Source organism: Rattus norvegicus, chromosome 13, assembly GCF_021556685.1.
Source record: "Rattus norvegicus strain SHRSP/BbbUtx chromosome 13, alternate assembly SHRSP_T2T, whole genome shotgun sequence".
Classification (NCBI taxonomy): domain Eukaryota; kingdom Metazoa; phylum Chordata; class Mammalia; order Rodentia; family Muridae; genus Rattus; species Rattus norvegicus.
Genome location: NC_141546.1, coordinates 72,459,488 through 72,483,522, shown reverse-complemented (window position 1 = coordinate 72,483,522; position 24,035 = coordinate 72,459,488). Strand labels below are relative to the sequence as shown.

Genomic DNA, 24,035 nt, shown 5'->3' with positions numbered 1-24,035 from the left:
TTTAAAACTGTGTCCTCCAAATAGCCTTCCCTATGCCCTGGTGTCACTCGACCAGAGTCTGGGGTGTTACAACCTGATTACATTGTGTTCGTGTCAAAAAATATTTTTTCTGTCTCCAAAATGCCAAAGGGAAGAGCACAGGCTTCCTAGAAATAGCTCTGAACTGTTTCTCCTTGCCCAAGAATGGAAGCAATGTGGGCGCACACGCTGTCCAAAGGGAGGGGGAGAAGGTCAAGTCCACACCACTGATGAGATCCATTCGTTCCACAAAGACAGCCAACCCTGGTTTCTGGAGAGGATTATTTGAAAAATAAATCTACCCACACAGCTCCCCTCAGCCCTCCAGCTAAAGCAGTAGAACCCACCAGAAACTTCTCAGCTTGCTTTATGACCAAGTAGCCAAGCCGCGCAAGGACACCACACTATGGAACCAATGACCAAATTTCCCTCTGGCACAGTGGAATCTGCTCACGAAGGGTTTATTGAATGAGCGGCTGTGTTATGTTAAGTAGCACATCATCGCCCACTGCCGTATTGCCACCCACTACCGTCAACAGGGTGAGAACAGGAGAAGTCAACGGGAGAAGTGAGGCCTGGGGAGATAGCACGCTAAGTGTGGACTATGGAAGCCTGCTTCCTGTCAGAGGCAGCTGTCACCCACTGGTTGGGTGGCTGTGGACAGCTGCAGAATGGCGTGCGCTCAGTGGTGGAGGTGGCCAGACGATCTCTGAGTTTCTTTGCATCGTGAGGCCTCCGCCTCTCAGTCGCAGGCAGCATCCACTGAGCACTTCACGTAATCCAGGCACTAGGCTAAGCACATGGCCTTCATCGTCGCAGGTGGTACTGGAGACAGCCCTTCGAGCTATTAGGATTATCTCTACTTTAGGTAAGGGAAGACCCAGGTCCTCAGTACCTCCCAGTGGGAGGGGAACTGAGAACTGGAGTTTAAGTTAGGAGTGCACACGCTCCAACATGACACCGCACCGAATCTGCCTCCACAGCACATCTCAGGGTGTTGGCTGCCCTCTGGGGCCACTATGTCTTCCAAAGAGTTCATTTTCCATGTAGCTGGATTCTTAGACAATCGCTTTTGAAATGCCTTCAGCAGAAGGTAGCTCTGCAAGGAAGCCTTGTTGGGCAGCCATCAGTCTCCTCAGGGTTCCAGACATGGCTTGAGGCCCAAAACGACTGTCAAATATCAAAACATCTGAGAAAAGAGAGAGAGACGGGGCAGAGTTACAGAGGGTAGCAACCAGTCTCTGGAATTTAGTTTGAGCCACCTTCAAAACATGCTCTGAGAAGGAAAAAAAAAAAGAAAAAGGAAAAGAAAGATAAGTGTCCTTTTTTTTTTTTTCCGAGCAACGTGGTCCAACTGCTAAGATCGTAACCATATTCCTGATTAGGTAGCTCTGCTCTTCATCTCCCTGCGTCACAAATCTACAGAGGCATCCCCCTGCCTGTGACAAGAAGATACAGATAGAATGTCAGGAACCCTTGGAACCTCACTACGGTCTCCAAGCACACACAAGCTGGCCAAGATCAATGACTTTGACTGAAAATTTGGGACAGAAAACAAAAAAATATTTTTTAATATTTTTATATTCTTTGAGGTTATTACATAATCACATCATTCCCCCTTCCTTTACCTCCCTCCAAACTTTCCCATGTATCCCTTGCTCCCTTTCAAACTCATGGCCCCTTTTGCTTTAATTGTTGTGATATATATATTCCTAAATATATAAATACAACCTGCTCAGTCTGTATAATGTTGCTAGCACGCATATGTTTTGAGATTCAGCAGTAGACACATTTTTTTTCCCCAAAGGAAACAGGAAAATCAAATAAATTTTCTTTGAAGTCATACCTGAGGTTCTCAGAGAGCTAAAAATGAAATCCAATGCCGCGCTGTAACACATGCACGGTCCCCCAAAGTTCCAGGTAATGAACATGTGTGCTTGATGAGGAAGAGAAGGGAAATACAGCTCATGTTTAGTGTTTAGAAAAGCAAACGATATTGAGGCGTTAGGCAGGAAGAGTCAGATTCATTAGCGGCCTGCAAGTGAAAAGCCTGTCTCCTAAACCAGATGGCCTTAAAGCCCAAAATAGCAAAGAAAAAGAAAGGGGGGGGGGGGGTCCTCTGAAAGTGACTGGGTTTGAATTTCTTCAAGAGAAATCTACAAGTGCAAGTTTAATTCTATGGTGTGTGTATAAATGTGTGAGAGAGTGTGTGTGTGTGTGTGTGTGTGTGTGTGTGAGAGAGAGAGAGAGAGAGAGAGAGAGAGAGAGAGAGAGAGAGTTTTCCTTGGTGACAGATGAATAGCAATCAGTGACTCTAGGTGGCTGCTGTTCTTGCCAGTGAGAGGAAGTCCCATTACGTCTGCTAACAAATGAACTCAGCGAGCCTTCTTGTTAGTATCGGGCAAATGATCCTCTGGATATGCCTAATCCAAACCACACAAAGGAGCGAGGCCATAGGAAAGCAGTTTGCTTGAGGCAAAATGACATTTTTCATGCTGAAATTACCTATTCCTCCCCTGCCACCATTCCCCACTTTGAGCACTGAATCATTGAAGCAGTAGGCATTATGAGAAAATAGGCAGGTAGTCAGATGTGGTAGAAGGATCAATGCTTCTGCATTCCTCTGCCTTGACTATTCGGCCACCACCTCCCTCCTGCTCCCTCTCTGAATGAGGCTCCCTGGGAATCCTACTAACCTGCCTCTGTCCTGAGCTGCATAGAAACATCCTTTTAAAACAGCCCCGTCCTCCCTAAATCTGGTCAACAAGTGTACTCCAGATCTGCCGGGCAAAGCAGAAGGCTCACTAAATCCCTGTAACATGATGGGTCCACGAGAGACACAGTAGGTACAGACCACAGGAGCTAGGCGGTAAGGCCATTTCCAATTATTTCCTAGCTGCTTCAAAAACAGCCACTTCCTACCTCCCCGACTCCGAAAATCATATCCACCTAGACTGCCAAAATGTAAATGGCCTGTAGCAGAAATATTAAAATTTAAAGCTCTACAGTGAGTGTGGAGGCTGAAATCTAGGGTGGGGCTTAGATATATTCCTTGATCTAAAAATTACACATTGGGATTTTTTTAAAAAAAAAATCTGTAAAGAGTTTAATGCAAAAGCAGAACGTGAGATGGAGTGAGAAGAAAGACAATGAAAAGAAAAAGAAAGAAGAGCAGAGGGAGGGAGGAGAGGGAGGAAGGCAGGCACCTGTGAGGGTGATACAGTTTCACAACTTCCCTGGCAACTCCCTCACTTTGAGCACAGTAACACTGCCACCTAGAGGCTGAGACCTGCTTCCCTTGACTTGAGCACCACCGTGCAAGACTTGTGTATATTCCTTTAGGAGGCTTGCAAAAGGGGAAAGTCAGTTGTAGGAAGGAGCAGGGTAGGGTATCACCGAGAATTTCAGCATCTAACCATATCAAAGTGGATAGTATTTATTAAGTGGCTACTTTATAGCAAGGCCCAGGCAGCGTTAGGGATGTAAACATAGATATGACTCTACTTTGTCTGCTCAAAAATCTCAGTCTAGAGAGAGGAGACAAACACACACATAAAACATGAAGAATGGGAATTACTTTCAATGTAGAAACGCATCGTGCACATGACGAAGTAAAGGAGAGATTAATTCTGACCAGAGAAATTGGGATAAGTCTGTGATCTAGCCAGAACTCAAGGAAACAACAAAATTGGAATCTGGACACCAGAGGGAAATACAGATTGAAGCAAACACCAAATGGTGCATGACATCTAGAAAACGCACCATGGATGCTCGCTTTGGCTGGATTGCTGTGCAGATATTATCTATAGGAGAAGGGACAATGAAGATCAGAAGACAGAACTGGTCTAAATTGTCCCTGGCTCTAAACGGGAGGCTACAAGAATTTTCGAGTGAACAAGAACAGGGTTTTGTAGGTTTCATTCGGGGATACCCAAAGCTGTGAGGATAGGCTGGCAATCAGCAGATGCTCAATTACCAATCATGTAATAAATGACCATGACAGGAAGCCCACTGTCTTGGTTAAGATTTCACTGCTGTAAAAAGACACTATGGCCATGGCAACTCTTAATAAAGGACATTTAATTGGGAATGGCTTAGTTTTAGAGGTTTGGTCCCTTATCGTCATGGTGGGAAGCAATATAGGCAGAATATAGGTCAGCGTGGTGCTGGAGTTGAAGCCCAAGGCTCTGCACCTTGATTGTAGGAGATCATCTTCACACTGGGTGGAACTCCAGCATAGTAGACCTCAAAGCCTGCCCCGACAGTGACACTCTTCCTTCAGGAAGTCCACACCTACTTCCAAAAGGCCATACCTCCTAATAGTGCCACTCCCCATGGGCCAAGCGATGAAACACAGAATCTCTGAGGGCTCTACCTATTCAAAACATCATATTCCACTCTTCAAAAGTCCAACTTCAAAAGTCTCCATTGTCTATCACAGTTTCAACAATGTTTAAAATTACAAAGTTCAAAGTCTCTTCTGAGATTCTTGCAATCTCCTAACTGTAAAATCGAAAAGCAGATCTCATACTTTTAACATATCATGGCACAGGATATACATTACCATTCCAAAACATAGGGAAGGAACCACAGTGTGGAAATACGGGACCAAAGAAACACCAAAGCCAACGGGGCACACTCTGTATCTTTGTGTCTAATGTCAAAATACGCTTCAGATCTCCACCTCCTTTTAGCTTTGTTGACTGCAACACAGTCCTTCCTCTTTGGACATGTTTAAGTCCCTGTTAGCAACTTTCCTCAGCAGGTATTCCATGGCTCTGGCATCTCTAACCTCTTGAGGTCTACAAAGCAATCCATGTTTCATCTTCACACCTTCATACAATGGCCTCCAGGCATGGACACCCCTGCTACAATCTTAGCTTCAGTGACTTACCTTAACAGGGAGGGAGAATACATAATCCCTTTCTTCTATTCTTGACTCTAAAGGACAAGATCAAAGCTGCCAAATTGTGCTGCTTGCTGGGGCTGGAACATGGCCCCTTTGTTCAATTACATCTTTACCAGCTTTCTGTTTCCATTGGTTTCCTTCAGTACCTAAGTGTGGTTGTTTAGAACTTCCTCTGTAGACCAGGGTGGCCTTGAACTCAGAAACCTACATTTCTCTGTCTGTCGAATGCTAGGCATGTACTACCACACCTGGATCCGTGCTGTTCTTTAACTCCTTTTCATAAGATAGAAGCTTAGCTGGGTAGGATCTTGCCCCAAGGTCACCACTCCCTTAATTCCATTCAATATATTTAATCTGTTTATCTCCTTGAACACAGAATTTAGCTCCATTCCACTTGCTGGTGCCCCTTTAATCCTTGAACCATACATTTTCTATTTTTTCCTTTGTAAGTTTGCTACATTTCATCAAAACACTCTTCCTAAGAGTGAACCACAGAACAGATTCTGAACTAGACTGTTTCAGTATTTCCTTTGCCAATACAATTGCTCTAAATCTCTTCAACCTAGCCTCAGTCAGACTCCTCAGACAAGGGCAAAAAGCAGTCACATTCTTTACCAAAATATCACAAGAATGATCTCTAGGCAACATACTAAAATTCTTCTCCTCGGAAACTTCTTGAGCCAAGCCTCCACAGCTCAAATTATCCTAAGCACCACTCTCTTCCATGTTCCCACTAAAATGGCCCATTAAACCCCACTTAAAGTGTTCAACTGATTTTCTAATTCAAAGTCCCAGAATCCACATTCCTCCAAAACATAAACAGGAACATAGCCAGCCTATCACAGAAATACCCCAGTCCTGGGTACCAACTTCTCTCTTAGTTAGGATTTCATTGCTGTAAAGAAACACAATGACCACAGCAATTCTTAATAAAGGAAAGCATTTCATTGGGGCTGGCTTACAGTTTCAGAGGTTCAGTCCATTATATCATGGCAGGAAGCATACAAGCCATGATGGTGCTGGGGACAGAGCCAAGAGTTCTACATCTTGACCAGCAGGTAGCAGAAAGAGACTGTCTTCCATACTGGGCAGAACTTGAGCATAGACGACCTCAAAACCCATTCCCACAGTGACACACTTCCTCCAGGAAAGTCATACCTACTCCAACAAGACCATACCTCCTAATAATGTCACTCCCCATGGGTCAAGCATTCAAATCCATGAGTCTATGGAGGCTGTACTGATTCACCAGACCCAAAAAAGTTTTGGGGAAACAGTAACTTAGTAAGTTATGGGTTTTTTTTTTAATAACATAAGAAAAAAATTGTAGAAACAGAAAATGAAGTGCTAGAAAGCCATCATTAAAAATTTATTGCCAAAGCCTAGTTGAACAAGAGTCTAGCCCAAGGCACAATGAGGGGGGAAATCAGAAGGCTTAGATGGCCATGCATAATGTTAACAAAGTTTAATCAAGGGTGGGAGTACATACAACACAGAACTAGAGGTTAATGTTAGGTGTCTTTCTTAATCACTCACCACCTTATTTTTGTAAAGAATTAGTTTACGTACGTGAGTACACTGTAGCTGTCTTCAGACACACCAGAGGAAGGCATCAGATCCCATTACAGATGGTTGTGAGCCACCATGTGGTTTCTGGGAATTGAACTCAGGACCTCTGGAAGAGCAGTCAGTGCTCTTAACCACTGAGCCTTCTCTCCAGTCCCCTTACCACCTTATATTTAAGACAGGGTCTCTCAGTAAAGCTGACTCACCAATTCAGGTAGAGAGGCTGGCCACCAAGCCTTGGTGATCCTCAGTCCAGGGGTTATAGATACTTAGTGATTGGGGTTATAGGTGCTTAGTGAGCTCAGAACTAAATCAGGGACACATGCTTTCATGGCAAGTACTTTACTGACTGAACCAGCCCCAGTCAGGTCTAAAAATATTTAGCAGGCATGGGTTAAACCCGAGTGGTGGCACTGGCTGAGATAGGGAATGTGGAAAAGGCCACAGTTTGAGGTAGAAAATAGTAAATTTCTTTTAAGAAATGAAGCCTCTAGTTTTCAAGAATACAACCAAGTAGAGAATCTGCCAAACAGTTAAAGATACTGTGGGGTTCAAGACTGAATGGCCCTGGCACATACACACTCTGCACATATAAGGACGTGTGCACACTCACATGAACTGAAGGTTACTGTGTTTCTTCTCATCCTGGAGTTATGGCTAAGGTAAGCCTGTGACATTCTTGATATTAAACTTGTACTCTCTGCTTTAGTAGAGCCAGAAGACTATAGAGAGAGCATCCTACGTTTTCACATCTGGAAAATGGAGATTGCTATAAGATTTAGCTGAGCCAACCTATGAGATGCACCTAGCCCACTGCATAGAAAAAATTCATACACAATAACTATTAGAGTACTACCTAACTGTACATGATGAAGTAGGGAAAGATGGTGAGAGTAAAGTTCAAACCCAAGTCTGTCTCCTCGTGACAGTGAACAGGATAACTGGCCTCTCTCAGTCTCATTGGACCAATAAGAATGGAACTACTACCATCTCTACCTCAGGGAATAAAATGAGATACTGCCCATTCGTTGACTGAAAGTCAACTCAGATGTAGGCCAGATGAGTTGTTAAATGGAAGAGCATAGTGGGAAACCCTCTGGGTGTCATGATACTGTGGTTCTAGGTAACCATGTATCTTCTTAACATCCCTTAACCCCAAAGAAGGAGAATCTTCTCTGTCCCCACTGAAGAAATCTTTCCCTGGTCACTTTTCCACATTCCAGACATGCTTTCATCATACAACATTTCCTTTATTCTGTCTTCAATTGAGATTTAAAAAGAAATCTTTGAAACTCCCCAGCTGGTAGAGCCACTAGGGACTCAAAGCCCGTTTGTTCTGGCTTCTACGAATTCCCCACGACGCCCACCAATCAAACTCACACTGTTAATCTGCATTGAAAGGAAATGGGTCATTATTTAAAGGAAACAAAGTGTGACAAAGAGGAACAGGAACAAATAAGGTTATTCAACTTCTGACCCACAAAGAGTCCTTTCTGTTTATTCTTGGCCCTGTCCAATCCCTGTAGACCACACCTGTCATGAAAGTCCAAAATCTGGGCAGCTGCTGGTTTCTGGCCTGTGGTTATCACCCCCACACTGCATGTGTGTTTAGGCCATAGGATGCTCCCAGGTTCATTGGGCTGGACCTGAGGAGAATGGAGTATGATGTGACTTTCTCCAGCTTGACTTACAGCGCAAGGCAGGGCGTCTTGTTATTGACCAGCAAGCATTTAGCTTCAGTTTAATCCCTTTGAAACCCAGGTACCGACCTTCGACCTTCGTGTGGAGGATTCAATAGACAGAGTAGGTCTTTAGAAGGCTCTTCTGGGCTTTGCCTCCCTGGTCCTCCTCTGCTCTCAGAGCTGCCCTCTGGTGTGACACGGACCCCTTATCCCCTCAGCCCTGTCTTATCTGAACCCACTAGCCCTCATTTCCTCAAGATGGCCTCATAAGATATGTTCTGCTGCCCCCACTCATTTCTAAATAGTAAAAATATATATATCTACAAAGCACATCTGAAATCTCGTTGTTATCTGTAAACCCAGATGGCTCCTGTACATTAAATCCCCAGTCCCATCCTCTCTGCTGTTGGCACCTCATGTTCTCAGCATTCCTGATCCTGGAGACATGGACCCACTCCAAAAGGTTTTCTGTTCCCAGATCCAGTATGTTGCCATTTATTGTTAATGTCCTCTCTTCCCACCACCTCCTTTCTGCATCCTCTGATCTCCAGGGAACTGATGTCAACATACTTGTGCTCAAGTCCTTGTTGTATTCACAACCATTTAATGGTGTTCATGTGGCCTGATTTAAAATACACATAGAACCTGAGCGTGAGCCTTAATTTCCTCTACAGTCTCTGTGTTTCATCTTTCCTGCATCCTGCCTCCTGCCCAACCAGGGTTGTCTGTTGGTCACGGTTCTGTCAGAAAGCGGATAGTTCTAACACTAAAGGTCTAACAGCACAGAACCCACTCTTGGGACCATTAGTAGGGCATGTCTAGCATCGGGAGAACTGAATCAAAGCTGGGGAAAGTGACTTCACAGAGATCAGAAACCAGGTAGAAGCCCTGTCTGTGCTAAACCAGAAGGAGCAAAGGATAAAAGCAGTGTACAGCCATGTCCCCCTGGATTGAGAGGAAGAGGAGCCTCAGAGAAGTGTGCCTAGAGGAGTGTAGCCTCTGCAGAGCCTTGCCTATGGAAGTGAGAGAATAATAGCAAGAGGACAGGGAATACGGCATCCCACCCTTCTTGCCCTAATGCCTTATCATGTTCCCAAGAGATCTCAGGGCAAGAAAGCTTATGCAATCCATCCATAGATGTCCTAGTCCTGAGACACAGAGAAGGGACAGGAAGAAATACAGTAGAGGGGCAGGGTGTACTGGCTGGTTTTGTGTGTCAAATTGACACAAGCTGGAGTTATCACAGAGAAAGGAGCCTCCCCTGAGGAAATGCCTCCATGAGACCCAGCTGTAAGGCATTTTCTCAATTACTGATCGAGGAGGAGGGCCCATTGTGGGTGGTGCCATCCCTGTGCTGGTAGTCTTGGGTTCTATAAGAAAACAAGCTGAGCAAGCCAGGGGAAGCAAGCCAGTAAGCAGCACCCCTCCGTGGCATCTGCATCAGCTCCTACCTTCAAGTTCCTGCCCTGTGTGAGTTCCTATCCTGGCTTCCTTTGGTGATGAGCAGCCATGTGGAAGTGTAAGCAGAATAACCCTTTCCTTCCCAACTTGCTTCTTGGTCATGATGTTTGTGCGGGAACAGAAACCCTGACTTAGACACTGGGAGAAGCAGCTTCTCACTGCATCCTTCCACCCAGTTTTTAGGTAAGTGCCACATCTAACATTTCCTATCTCACATAGCATTGCCTGATCCTACATCCATGTTCACACCCTCTAGCCTCAGGCGAGATTTTCCCATGGTATTTGAGAGGCATTGAGAGATGGACATCTGTATGCCTTTTGCCTAGTGACTTACCTAGTGGAATGACACAGAACAAAGACACAAACATGAGGCTCATCCTACAGAAGAGTGTTCAAAAAGAATCCCACATACCCAAAACCTGTTCTGTTCATTAACAAGGAGAAACAGGGCTGAAAATGGAACTGTGCTCTATGTGTGGCTGAAATATGCCCCACACAGGTTCTCTTCAGGTGCTTTTCAGGCCTGGATGACATCTGCCCCACACCATGCCTCCCTCAACACCTGTCAGCCCTCAACTGTGGGCAAAGGTAAAAACCACTAAAGAAACTAGCGCTTTAGAGCCTGGGCCCTGTAGAACATTGCCTCTGCCCAGCTGCCAGGTCCTGAGAATTGATCAATGGAATAGTAAGACCAGCTCTGCACTGAAAAATTCTTCTTAGAATAAAGGCTTTCTTCCCCATGCAGTTCTTGCCTTTTGTCAAGGAAAAGAAAAGGAGAATCAGCCCAGAGTGAATTCCTTGGAGTGGGAAGTTGGGAGGCAGCAGATGCAGGCGTGCACACAGCGCATTTGTCTGAAGCCTGCACCGGCTGCACCAGGGAGGGAGGCCTCTGCCTCCTGTGCTCCAGCACCACCCTTGCCTGGGGCTTAGTTTTCTTCCTTCCTTCCAGGAACAGAGAGGCTGTGTCTCCATCTAAAGAAGGTATGTGAGGTCACATGAAGATTTTGGGTGTGCTAGTTGGGTCTACAGAGCTGGTGCACCCCAGTTACTGATCAAAAGAATGTTCTCAGGGAGAAGAGTTGGGAGGCTGAATACATGATGAATAATAGTCTTCTCATCATATATTCAGAAAACATTCTTACTAAGCCTCCAATTCTGTAAGAGCACGGGTTCTGATCCTAGCTACCTGATGAATTCTTTTGGAAGAGCTTAAGTAATTTGGGTCTTCTGTATGCCATCCTGCTAGAAGCCCTAAGGAACTTAACCCATGTCATAGTAACCAAAGAGCACAGTACCTGACACAGAGCAATAGTTCTCAAGAAAAGAATCAGCTGTGGAGATACATGTGCAAAAGTGAGAACCATGAGCTGGCAGAACACAGATAAGCCACACTCTTGAAAACTTAATAATAGTCACTAATATGTGTTGGTAATTTACTTCATATTGGGCACCTTTATGGTGCCGATGTGTATAATTTTCACTTGATCTTCTGAATGGGTTCCATGTTTGAAAGCAGACATTAGAATGATAGTTGGTTACATAATTTGCCCAAGGTTATTTCAGCTGTTGAGTGCCAGAGCTTAGAATTGAAGATCAGCAATAACAAACAAGCCAGAAGATAAGTTCATAATTACAGTTGGTGAGAAAGCACTAGGGAGGAAAGGAAACATCTGCAATAGCAGAAGAGAGGGTCGAGCCCTGATGGGAAGGTCATCAGGGCCCCCAAGCCAAGGCGTAAAGCAAGAGATGCCATCAATCGTGCAAAGAGGCAAGGTGAGAACTCCAGGCCGAGGGAATAGCATAAAAGTTAGTGCTGATGTGAGGGAGACCCTGGAGTGCTCAAGAAACTTAAATGGGGGAGAAAAAAACAAAAACAACTGGGATGGTGTAAGGCAGAGGCAGAAGGGAGCGTTGGGAGCCTGAAGTACAGACAAAACCAAACAGTGGCCAAAACTCCAATCTGTATGCTGTGTTTTATAAAAAGGGAAAAGAAGCCAGGGGTGTGTTTGGTGGAGGCACAGTGTGGTGTGGGGGAAGGGGGTGCCTCTGTGGGAGGGGAGTTGAGAATGAACATGTAGAGAGAGGGGACAGGGAAGGAATGGGGAGAGAAGGGACAGAGAAGGAAGAGGGTAAGAGAGGAAGAGCAAGAGACTGAGGAGGGGGCAAGCAGCCCCTTTTATAGTGGGTCAGGCATACCTGGCTGTTGCCAGGTAACTGTGGGGCGGAGTCTAGAAGGAATGCCAACACCATATACAGCAGAGAGCTGCTCGAGGGACTTAGTGGAAAGGGTCATCTGATCTGATTGGTTGATGGACTGAGATGTGAGTGAAAGCAGGGGCACTTAGACAATAACTGTAACAATATGGAGTGACTTATGCCAGAAAAACAGCACAATTGTCAAAGACAAGGAACATACTTGGTGACCATGATGAAATAAAGACACAGTTCACCTCCCAGACAGAATCAGACAAATAAAATTCTTTTCTTGCTTTTGTATCATCATCATCATCATCATCATCATCATCATCATCATCATCATCAACAACAACAACATCAACATCACCACCACCACCACCACCACCACCACCACCACTATTGCCAGCACTAAGTCACAGGCCATGATGAGAGATTGTCATGACTCCACTCAGGCTCCCAGATGGGGGGCCTACCATCAGAGTGGCATACCTCAGCTACAACACATACACAGATGCCCAAAGAAACCCTAGCTCTAGGAATCCTGAGAAAGAGGCTTACAAATAGCTCCAAGCAGTGTATGGAAGGATGAAGACTTAAAGCAATCATGGGAATTGACTGTTAGATACAACTGACTATTTATCACACTTCTTTTGCCTATATTGCCCATAAGGGACATCACCATGCCCTGCCCTCCTCTTTCAAGGTCTGAATCTTTGATACATTTCTACACAATATTGAGCTACTTATTCATTCATGATACACACAAAAAATATTATTGAGTGAATCTGCTGTACCACTGTATCGAGCATTGGGGAAATAGACAAATGAAACACCACCTCGAGGCTCTTGATTTCACAGTGAAGAGAACAATTATTATACAATACAACCGAAGCCAGCATACAGGGGAGGAGAAACAGCTGAGAAATTCTCAAGATTAGTCATTAACTGAGAGCCAGGGGGCAGACTCTCAGAGAAGGAAAGTGGAGAAACACAAAGCGGGTGAAGCCTGTACTGGAACAGAGAGCCCTTTGGAGCATCAGGAAGAGTAAGGGATTCCTGTGATTCAAGTTCCACATCAAGGAGCAAGTAAGGGTACTTGAGGCAGGCCCAGTCAGGAAAAGCCTTTAGGCTACACTTGCAAATTAGGACATTTACCAGATCCCCTAGGGAACCTTATTTTAAGACATGTGTAATGGCCTTTTTCTCCATTTGTGATCACTCTGTATACAGAACAACTAGAAGAAATGTCACTGAAGACATCCTGGGCAAGATCCCCGTAGTAACTCCGATAAGAAACCAGGAGAATAAGAATCAATGCAGATGCAGAAAGAAGGAGGAGGAGGAGGAGGAGGAGGAGGAGGAGGAGGAGGAGGAGGAGGAGGAGGAGGAGGAGGAAGAGAAAAAGGAGGAAGAGGAAGAGGAAGATGAGAAAGAGGAGGAAGATGAGAAAGAGGAGGAAGAAGAGGAGAAAGAGGAAGAGGAGGAGGAGAAGGAGGAGGTGGGAGAGGAGAAGAGACAACCAGAGGAGGCTTAGAGGATGCTGTGATCATTTCTATTCTACAGGAAGACAGAAAAAAAGGGGTTATATTTTGTAGCCATGGATAAGAAGTTATGTCTTATGGAAAGCGGTCCTGTGGGTAAGTTTTTACTAAACCTGGCAAACAACAGGAAGACACTAAATATGTTTGAGTAGAGGAGTCACAAGGTAAGACCCTGGGCTACAATGTGGGGAATATGCCCTTAATACAATGGTTGAGGAAGAGTCGGTGGTGGGACAAGATACTGTAGGATGTTCCTATGATAGCACGCTAGGTAGGAAGAGTTACAGATACAACTGTGAAAAGCTGGGGAGTTCAGACCCAAATGTAAGCAAAGGACATTAGTCACTTCACTGTTGCTATGATAAAATGCCCCGAGCAAAGTAACTTAATTAGGGAAGGATCGGTTTATTCTGCTCACGCCCCCCCAGATTATAATCTATCAGGGGAGGGAGGTCACAGGGACAGAATCTTGGTTTGATGTGAAAAAAAATCAATGAAAGCTTGGATCAGCCTAATTTCTCCTTTGTATACGGCCTGGGATCTCTCCAGGGATGGTGTTACCCAAGTGTAATATGGTCCTTCTATGCCTTTCAGGGATGCCCAGAGGGTAAATAACCCCTCATATATGTATCTCCAGGCTTGTCTCCTAGAGGACTCCAGATCCTGTCAAGTTGACAACACAAAACCATCATCACATAAGGTCTTGAAGAGACTGACCAAGAGTAAGGACAACACAGCAGCCTCGGTGAACAGGGGGTATCCTCTGTCATGGGGCACTGCAGAAAAGAAACACCAAAGATCCCTTCTCGGGGTAAAGAGCATGCATCCCAGGCTCTTAGCAATATCTGTAGCCACAGTAAACCAGCCACCGGTGAGTGGTATGCATACGACATGCTTAGATCACGCCAACTCCTAAGGACACAAAAGCGCTCAGAAATTACTGATACGTTAAAAAAATGAATGAAGCTGCAAAACAACACATGTCATGTAATCGTGTGTGCTAGAAACATGTATGTGGACTGCAAAACCCCACCCCAGAATGTTTACAGTTACCGTCTTGGGGAAAAAAAAAGAGAGAATTATGAGTGATTTTTATTTTCTTCTAGATGGTATTTCTATTTTCTACCATGAACAAGCATGACTTTTGTAATCAGAAACCCAGCAGAGTTTAAAATATATTTGTTAAGCTTATATAGCATGGCTGTCTTGCAGAATTGAAGGGAGACCTGTTTGTTAACTTCTTTTTTCCAGTCCATTTATGATCTGAGATGCTGAGCAACTTAGATATTGCTGCAGGGGAAAGCTGGGGGAGAATTTATACTGCCCAGTGTCCCATGTCACTGAGGACAGTCCTCATTACTCACCAGAGGGTCCTGTCCAACCCCTCCCCACAATAGAGAAAGCACTGGCTTCAGGTAACCCATTCTGAGGCATTCCATATCTGAGCCCAGAGAGAGTCAGCAGGCTCTGAACCCTGGGCTCCCCCGGCCCTCAGCACATCTCCCTCCCTCCCTTCCTCCCAGAGGACAACATTGCTTCTCTCCTTTCCCTCTTCCCTCAGGCTCAACTATAAAAGCTCCATCTAGTGATGAGCTCATCCCTCTCATCTCCCTGCTTCTAAATGTTCTTGTTCTCAGATTGTTAAAATGCTATCTAGTTCCCAATCTTAGCGGGAGTGGGAGAGAGGATAAAGCAAATAGACTTGAATACCTTTGGAGTGGAAGGAGAGGGGCAGGAGGCAGGGGGCTTCCAATCAGACCTTGAAGGTTACACTATCTACATTGAGGCCCACTGTGTTCACAGAAGCTTCCTAAATAGTCCTTGTGACTTCAGAGCTATGGACTCCAGTCTCAAGCAACTCTTCGCAGAGGGTTTCCAAAGAAGTGAAGGCTTGGTCCTTTGCAGCATGATAAATCCTCTCTTTTCAAGGTAGAGGAGTCATGTAGAAGCAAACAAGATGAAAGGGGGGAGTTCTGCTTGAAGCTGCTCCACTGTGACAGATTTCCCTGGTTACTCTTGGGCTCCAGAAATGGGTAGACCCAGAATTCCCCCACAATGACAAATACCAGTGAGTAGGTCCAGTGGCCTCATTCCTCACTCCACCTCACCACATAGCATAGCCTACAGGGATGTCCTCTTATGCTAGCTGCTCCTTTAAAAAAGAAAAAAAAAAGACACTTCTATCCTGCATCTCATCCAGCAACTAATCCCGCATTTTCTGAGTTAAGGAAGTAAAATATGGAGAAGTTAAGTGAGGTACCCAAGACACCCACCTATTCACTTTTATGATTTCATTTACCATTCCATATGGTAATACATATTATCTCAGGCCCTGGTGATCTGTCCAGGCACTACTCTGGGTAGTAGGAACAGAGTCCTGCCTTCCTGTGTTTATGATCTGATTAAGACAGGGCAAGGACTCAGGCAGAGAGCATCCAGTGCTGGTCTAGTGCATCTCCTCCTCGTCAGACATTTCCCCAGGGTGCTCTTATTTAGGAAAACTTCATTTTAAAATTAGCAAAACCTTTCAAGCATGCCACTGAACCTTTTTTTTAACTACAAAAGAACGAAGATGGTTAAGTCTAAGCACACAGCATGAAAAACACAACTATACATTTTCAGAGCACATTTCCCTGAACTCCTGAAGTCAAACAAGCTGCTTTTGGTTACATCAGAGAAATCTTAAAATACAAGTGGGTAGGCTTCGGGCTTCTTGGAGAGTTTCCACCTATAACATGCCAGTTCTTCACACGTTGTAGCTTAAATATTGCTTTTGACTCCAGTCTTGAGCAACTGTCTGCAGAGGGTTTCCAAAGGTCTCATGAGGAGAAAGGGTGGAATCTAAGTTTTGAAATCTTAGTCCAGCCTGGTGGTGCACACATGTCATCTCACAACTTGAGAGATAGAAGAAGCACTTCAAGGCCAGCCTGGGCTATATATAAATCCAAGACCAACCTAGGCTAAGACTTTGCTGTTGTTGTTGTTGTTGTTGTTGTTGTTGTTGTTGTTGTTTTAAGTGAAATCAATCATTACCATATGCACAAGTTACCTAGTTTTCTGTCATTTTTGGTTCCCTAAAACTATAGAGAAAAGTTCCCAAGACAAATATTTATAGAATTTATAGAATAAAGATTAGTGGACAAAGGGACCATAGATACCATTTAGAAAAGCCCTGGCTTATCTAGATAAGAAAATTGATGCCGTTCAGTAGAGTTGCCATCCCCATTTCCCAAGTGGATATCAATCACATGCACTGTCAAAATTCAGACTCCATCCTTACTGGAAGTCGGGTCACAGGAGAAAGCCTTGGGGTGACAACCGATGAAAGGATGTGCCCTGGGTCTGTGATCAACTGAGCAGAGGGCTTAAGTTAAGCAGGACAAAGGGACACAATGATCTGAGAACTGTATTCCGCTGACACCCCCAAGATCAAAAGCCAAAAGGAGGCCCACTTGACAAGGTTACCAGCTGCTTGGTTCCAAGGCCACCTCTGCCAACACCAGCCCAGCCCTGACTGAATGTGGTATGACAACAAGTAGCCAAGAAACCCCAAGGAGTCCAGCCAGAGGCAAGCTTCAGCTCTCCGAGGAACATGGAGGGCAGCTAGAGAGCCGTCTAATAATACAGCACCAGTGAAGGGAAGCCACTCATGTGTTTTGATTTAGAGCTTTGTGCTTTTCCAGTCCAGGTCAACTCAGGATCATCATTTTTTTTAACAAACCAAGGTCCCCTTTCTGTCTTCGATGTGAAATGAAGAGCCTTTGTTGCAGGATCAATCATGGGGAGCAAGTGAGGAGAGTCACAAGCCAAGGAGGCTATAGTGGCTGGCTGGGAGGACAGGGGTCTCAGTGACCACAGGCCCCAGAAGCTCAGATAATTGACAAATTTATCCATGGTAGCAACAGGAGCGGTAACTTGGCTCATTTATATCCATGACTATTGTCAAAAAAAATCCCATTGTAGTTAACAGTTACCTTCACTGACTTTAAGAGCTGCTAATAAGGAGGGGAAAAATGTGTGGTCTAAATTTCCTTTCCGATTACACTTCCTTTCTGGTCAAAATGCTAATAAAGATGAAAGGACACAAAGTCCATAGGGAGAAAAAAATGGCAATGTCTTGGAGAATATGAACTATGTGATCAACCTAAAAATACAGGACAACTGATGCTAACACTGATAGGTGACAGTCAGGCACAGATAGGTCAAAGGGTTTCATTCTAGATGACTGTGAAGATTACAAGGCAAGTAACAGAAACACAGGGTGACAAGGAAGACCTGGCCTGAGAACCTGGGGTCACTAGCTGTGGTTCTGGCTTTACATCTCAGCCTTTCCATTTCTTGAACTATAAACCAAAGAATTTCACATAGAAATTTAAAACCCTGAAATTCATGCAATAAACCTACCACAATCTGCAACATTGTATTCTCTCTATACAATGGTGACTGCCACAATCTGCAACATTGTATTCTCTCTATACAATGGTGACTGCCACAATCTGCAACGTTGTATTCTCTCTATACAATGGTGACTGCCACAATCTGCAACGTTGTATTCTCTCTATACAATGGTGACTGCCACAATCTGCAACGTTGTATTCTCTCTATACTATGGTGACTAGGGCAATCTGCAACGTTGTATTCTCTCTATACAATGGTGACTGCCACAATCTGCAACGTTGTATTCTCTCTATACAATGGTGACTAGGGCAATCTGCAATATTGTGTTCTCGCAATACAATGGTGAAGAGGTCACACCTATTTTCCAAAGTCACCTTGAAGATAAAATGGAAGCAAGTAACATAAGCCCAGGATGAGTCAGCATACAATTTAGTATGCATTGGATTGTTTATTTTCTGTTACCAGTCTGCCTGATAGAGGTTAACTTAATTCCCATTTCACAGATCAGTGTATTGAGGCTAGGAGGAATTGGTGGATGTCTTTAAAGTCACTCGTGGTAATCACAGAAACTGAAACCCCCAAACTAGTCATTTTGAGTTCAAAACCCATGTCATTAGCCTCTGTAAAACATAGCCACTCTGATAAAGTATGGGTATCCAGCAACACAATAGGTTACCAATAAATACCAACACCTTCATGCTCACCCAGTATGATGAAGTATTTTAATATGTCTATTGAATGAATGAACAGCACATCACAAGAGGCTGTTACACCATGAACCTACCCAATCCTGTGGTCCAGCCAATCTAATTACCAAGAGAACTCTAGCACAATTGCCTTTTCAAGGAGTCAGAAGTTAAAGTGGAGAGAGATGCATCCCTCAGCCCCCCAAAAAATGAAACCCCAGACAATTCTGAAGAAAGCATAGCAGCACAGTATTACACTGTCTTAAGGACACCCCAGGACTAAGATTCTAACTTTAAATGAATTTTAAAATGAATAAGTAGACCAGGAAAGAAAGTACCTAATTTACTGACATTTCCTTGCTCGCCTAATTTAATAAAGAAATAAACAAGTCTTAGGTTCCTGATGCCATGCTCTCCCATGTTCCCACTGCTTCCCTAAAATTCTTTTGACTTCATACAATGTCCTCCAGGAGAGTTTTCAGAAAAGCAGTGATGTGGACATTCAAGGCTGAGCTGCTGAGCAAAGTGCTTGCTGCCTTTGGAGCCTGCAGAAGTGAACAGGCCTTTCCAGAACTGTGGTTATCCACTCCACCCCCGCCTCCCACCATTACCCCCACCCCCACCTCCCACCCCAGCTCCTTAGCACAAGCAGAGTATCTTGGAAGTAAGCATTTTTGGAAATGGTAGCTTTTCCTCCCCTACTTTTTTTTTTTTTTTTTTTTTTTTTTTTTTTTTTTTTTTTTGGCAAAGATGATGGTCGGTGTCAGTGGATGCTAAATGGTCCTGTCTCGGCTCTCAGGATCCCGACAACCACACAAAACAGTCAATGCCAAGAAAGGTGAGCTCTTGCCACTTCATCAACAGAACCTGCAAATGATTTGAAACAAGAAGGAGAGAGAGGAGGAAACAACATTAGAAGTAAATAAATCACTGAGATGTGAAAGGAACCTTTTCCAAATGCACAGACAAACCCAAGGGCAACTGGAGGCAGAGAAATGGAGAACAATGTAAGCTGTCCTCCAGGACTCATGGGGAACTCATACCCATAGAATGTGTTACTCCAAATTGCTAATCAATGCTAGATACCAACACCAGCAACTGCTAATGATGGAAAAAGAATCACCTTACTTCCTCTGTAATTATTTCTGACACAGGTCTCCATGAGGAGTGTCAAGACTCAGGTTAGCAGCTCGGTGTGATAATAACCCAAGATTACCAGAAATTCGCAATGCCGGAGAAAAGGAGGGCTGGAAGAAAGGGAAATGGCAATTAGAAATACTTGTCATGGTAATTGCATTGTGAACAGCGGACATCCACTTCTCAGCAGCCGGTGTAAAGTTTTTTTTCTGACTTTAGAAAAACATCTTCCGGGCAGGTTGTGCAATAGAGGAATAGATCACATTTTCAAAACTAAAAGTGTGGAAAAAGTATTACTTCTCTCTCAATAATGGTGTGTTAGATGATATATTAAAAAGAAGGAGAACTCTTGAAATTCACAAGGCTGAGAGCAGTGCTACTTGACCGGCTAGTGATGTTACCTTAAGCCAAACAGCAGCCCTGAGATGCTGACATCGACCCACATCCACATATTGTCTTCTACAAAGCCAAAAATAGCTCTCGGCTTTATTCTCTCGTCATTCGCTTCATCCAAAACAGCCACATCCAAAGCTCTCCGGAATGGAGTCCATTGAGTATGCGGTGAGAGCTGCTCTCGGGTCTCATCCTATGAGATGGCAGAGCCCACGAGGGGACCCCAGGACACAGGCCTCTCTTCTGTGCTCCTTGCAAAGTTGTGAGGAGACACAGACGCTCATGAAGGAGGGTCCTCAGCTCTAATACTGAAAGATGCAACTTACGTTTGTCTTGAAACTCAAGTGAGCCTTCCGAAAAGCAACCCTAGCATCCAGGACTCACATCCATCAGTGGCTTCTATTACCTTTGGAGTGAATGATGGTCTCCTTGGAATTAATGTTCTCAACCTACAAGGTTCTCAGTAAGCTTCTCTCCAAGTCTAAAAAGTCAGCCCTGCTTGCTTGATGAATAGCAGTTCTTCATGTATACCTTGATCCTCAAGCATCCTATTAATTTTATTTTATTATTTTTTTATTTGCCAGGTCATTCTTTCCAAGAATTCTGTTTACCTAGTCAAGACTTACTATGGGTCCAAGACACAATTCTAGAAACCCCCACCCCGTTCTGAATCCTTCCCCTATTCCCCTCCCTCGCTAACCCCTGATGAGTTAATGCAGGGCTCTTTCTGTAGAATCATATTGCATCTACAGCATGTCTGTCCAAAACAATCCTGTGTTCCCTACCTGTCCACACCTCTATAGACTGGGAGCGGTTTAAGGGCCAAAACCTACTTTCATGCCATTTTTAAGCCAGTTATCACAAGGAGCTTGTCAGGCTCAAGGTTGAATAGAAACCACACAAGGAAGAAAAAAAGAAAGAAGACTATAACATTAGATGACCAAGGGAATAGACGGTACATTCAAAAGTAAGTAAACCTCTTTAAGAGGTAATCATTTTGCCACCTCTAGTTATCAGAGACTAAATTGTGTGAGGCAGGATATCAATTATGGCCAGATACCTATATTTTTTGTAGTATTCGAAGAATTGTCTTTAGGAGTTTGTGGAGGTTTAAGAGAGGATTCAGTAAGGACTAAAGACCTTCTAGAGAGGCAGTAGACTCTGATGACCCTGTGCTGGGCCTCCTCTCTGGAGAACTGGTGTCAAATCAACAAAGCACCTGCTGGACCTTGCTTTGAGCATCCTCTGTGGTTCTCTACAGCTCAGTTAGGGCTAGAATGGAGCTGAGGGGTGGGTGGTTGGTTGGTTGGGATTTTTTGTTTGTTTGTTTGGTTGGTTGGTTGGTTGGTGGGGTTTTCTGTTTGTTTGGTTGGTTGAATTTGTTTGTTTGTTTGTTTGTTTTCAAGAAGGGGTTTCTCTGTGTAATAGCCTGGCTGTCTTGGAACTTGGTCTATAGAGCAAAATGGCCTCGAACTCACAGAGAATTCCTCTCCTTCTGACTGCCACTCCACCTGGCCATGGAGCTGAGTTTTAAGACCTAATTCCTATTTCTGAGTCCCTTCAGCAGAGCGAAAGCATCGGCGGTGCTCCTGTCACTCACATACTCAAGCCTCATCCTGAGTTCAATGTCTTGTTCCTTTGACTAGCATAGCCCTAGCAGGACTAAGTGTTCCTCTGGGCAAAGGTGGTTGTAGAGATGGTTTTAGCGAGTCTTTTCCCGACCCCCTTCAAACTCATTTGAACCACATTTGCATAGGTAAACATTATTTCCTGCATATCACTGATAAACAACCCCTGGAGCAAAGCAATCTGAGACTTGACATCAGTTTAATTATTTGATACTGAGTGGTCCCATCCAGCCTGTGTGGAACCTGTGACATTCGCACCTCATACCTGCCAGATACTTAGTTTTATGGAAGATGATTTGCAAGAGTTTCCTAAAGTGGCCAAATTGGGAGTGCGGGCTGGGAGACGCGCAGTAGAGTGGACATCAGGGAAGAGTGGGGATTCGAGGCATAAGATTCTCCATTTGGGCCTTGCCTATTTGAAGGAAAAGGACTGTCTCGTCGGGCTATTTGTGGTGTTCCAGGCATAGCAATTCTCCATCAGGATGCAGGACGCAGTGCAACCTAGCACACAGTATCAGTGTGGTGATGCCAGGAGAGTTTGTCCATGGGAGCATCGAAAGGTAGCATCCTAGTTAGGAAATCAGGAGACTGGCAGCCTCCCTCAAGGGCCTGGAGGATATCAGGATGCTGAGACTGGAAATGCCCAAAAATAACATTGTTATTAAAGCAACGCTAGTTCTACTCTTTGTTAGGGTTTATCTGGCCAGAAACACAAACTGGAAAGGAAAAATGGGAACCCTGGGAAAGAGGAGGAAAAAATAATACTGCGGAGCAGAGCAGCATGTTGAGTGAAGAGAAGCAGTTCTAGAGACCACCACAGGGCGGCGCTACAGCCGCCGCCAAGCAGGACCCATCCCTGAGCCACCTCACCCTGTTGCTCCTGGATAGGCTGGTAGCCCACAGGCTCAGGCTGCAGCATGGAGACACCACTTGCTCGCCCTGCTGTGAGAAGGAGAGCAAGGCCACAGTGTTGCCAACAGGCTAAACACCATGGTTGCCTCTGGTGTGAAGACATTGAGGTCAAGGGCAAGGCAGTGTGTGCAGCAGCTTGGAGCTTCAGCAGGTCCTGCCCCTAGACGTGCTGCTGAACCACGTGATCACCCTGACTCTGAACAACAAGATATCCGAGATGAAGAATGGGTTTTCTGGGTTAAGTCTCCTCAAAAGACATCCATGATCAGTGCTGCCACGGGAAAACCATGTTGCTGTCCATGATCCATCTGTGCTGCCAGGTGCTACAAGCAGGGCAGATTCTTCTGCAGTGGTATCGATGACTGAAGACTTGTACTTGAGAATTAGAGACATGGGGGCTTCTGTGTCCCCCACCCCAAAAAGAAAATCCTGACATGAAGCTATTGAAGAGTCCTTTATGATTGGGATAAAGATGCTGATATGTAGCTCTTCACAGCTGATGGCATCTAGTGAGGGGCAAGAAGGGACATCAGTTTCTTTAAGGGGCTGGTCACTGGGTGTTTGACCATGCTCAAATGGGTATGTGAGCAACACAAATTGGACTTGGTAGGGTTTCTTCTTCTTCTTCTTCTTCTTCTTCTTCTTCTTCTTCTTCTTCTTCTTCTTCTTCTTCTTCTTCTTCTTCTTCTTCTTCCTCTTCTTCTTCCTCTCCTCCTCCTCCTCCTCCTTTTCCTCCTTCTCTTCCTCCTCCTCCTCCTCCTTCTTCCTCTCCCTCTCCCTCTTCCTCTCCCTCTCTCTCTTTTGTTGAAGGGGTACCCAGGATGAATAGGAAGTGGGTGAGATCAGGGTGCTTTGTATGAAATTAATAAAGTAATTAATAAACAATTAGTAACCAAGTAATTAATAAAAAAATTATGTGGGGGGGGGAGAAAAAAGTGAAACGTGAGCTGCCATTCCATTGTCTGTTGCAGCTGCATTGAGAGGCAGAACCTTTAACCGATAGTGAGATGGTAAAAAGGGATTAATTAATGCCTTGCTCCGGGAAAAGAATCCTAATTCTCACAGGTGATTACACAATGAAACCCCTTCTCCTGTTCTCTCTCTTTTTCAGGTACCCACTTGCCTCCTCACTCTGACTTAAGTGGAAGCATGAAACCCATACCATGAAACCCACTTCCTCCAGAACTGTGAGAATAGGGGCCTTACTTCTTATTAACACCCCCAGTCCTGGGTATTTTGTTACAGTGAAGAAAGCCCTACTTCCTGTGCAAAGATTATCAAAAGCACATGAACCTATTTCTGGCATAAAGCAGGTACTCAAAAAGTATTAGTCTGAGGTTGAAGAAGGATCATGAGTGATACCATGGTCTGCTGTTCAGCTCAGCCACACTAGAACTATGACACCAAGTGCCTGCCACCAGTGTCCCCTCTGCACAGTGTCTGTGCTATCCGGTCTATTCCTTTGAATACCGCACCTAGATGAGGTACTGGGAGATCTAAGATTACTC

General features: G+C 44.6%; 1 long non-coding RNA gene across 2 annotated transcripts in view; it reads right to left on the bottom strand.

Annotated features, from left to right (window-relative positions):
• Positions 1-442: 442 nt before the first annotated feature.
• Positions 443-24,035, bottom strand: part of LOC120096293 (uncharacterized) — a 160,366-nt gene continuing 136,773 nt past the window's right edge. Inside the window, exons 5-6 of one of the 2 annotated variants that reach the window (XR_015635564.1) lie at positions 19,581-19,704; positions 19,114-19,324 (exon numbers count right to left, since the gene is read on the bottom strand). This is a non-coding gene — a long non-coding RNA (uncharacterized LOC120096293). Of the gene's footprint in view, positions 1,208-19,113; positions 19,325-19,580; positions 19,705-24,035 lie in introns of those variants that run through there. The other variant, XR_015635563.1, reaches the window with a different exon arrangement.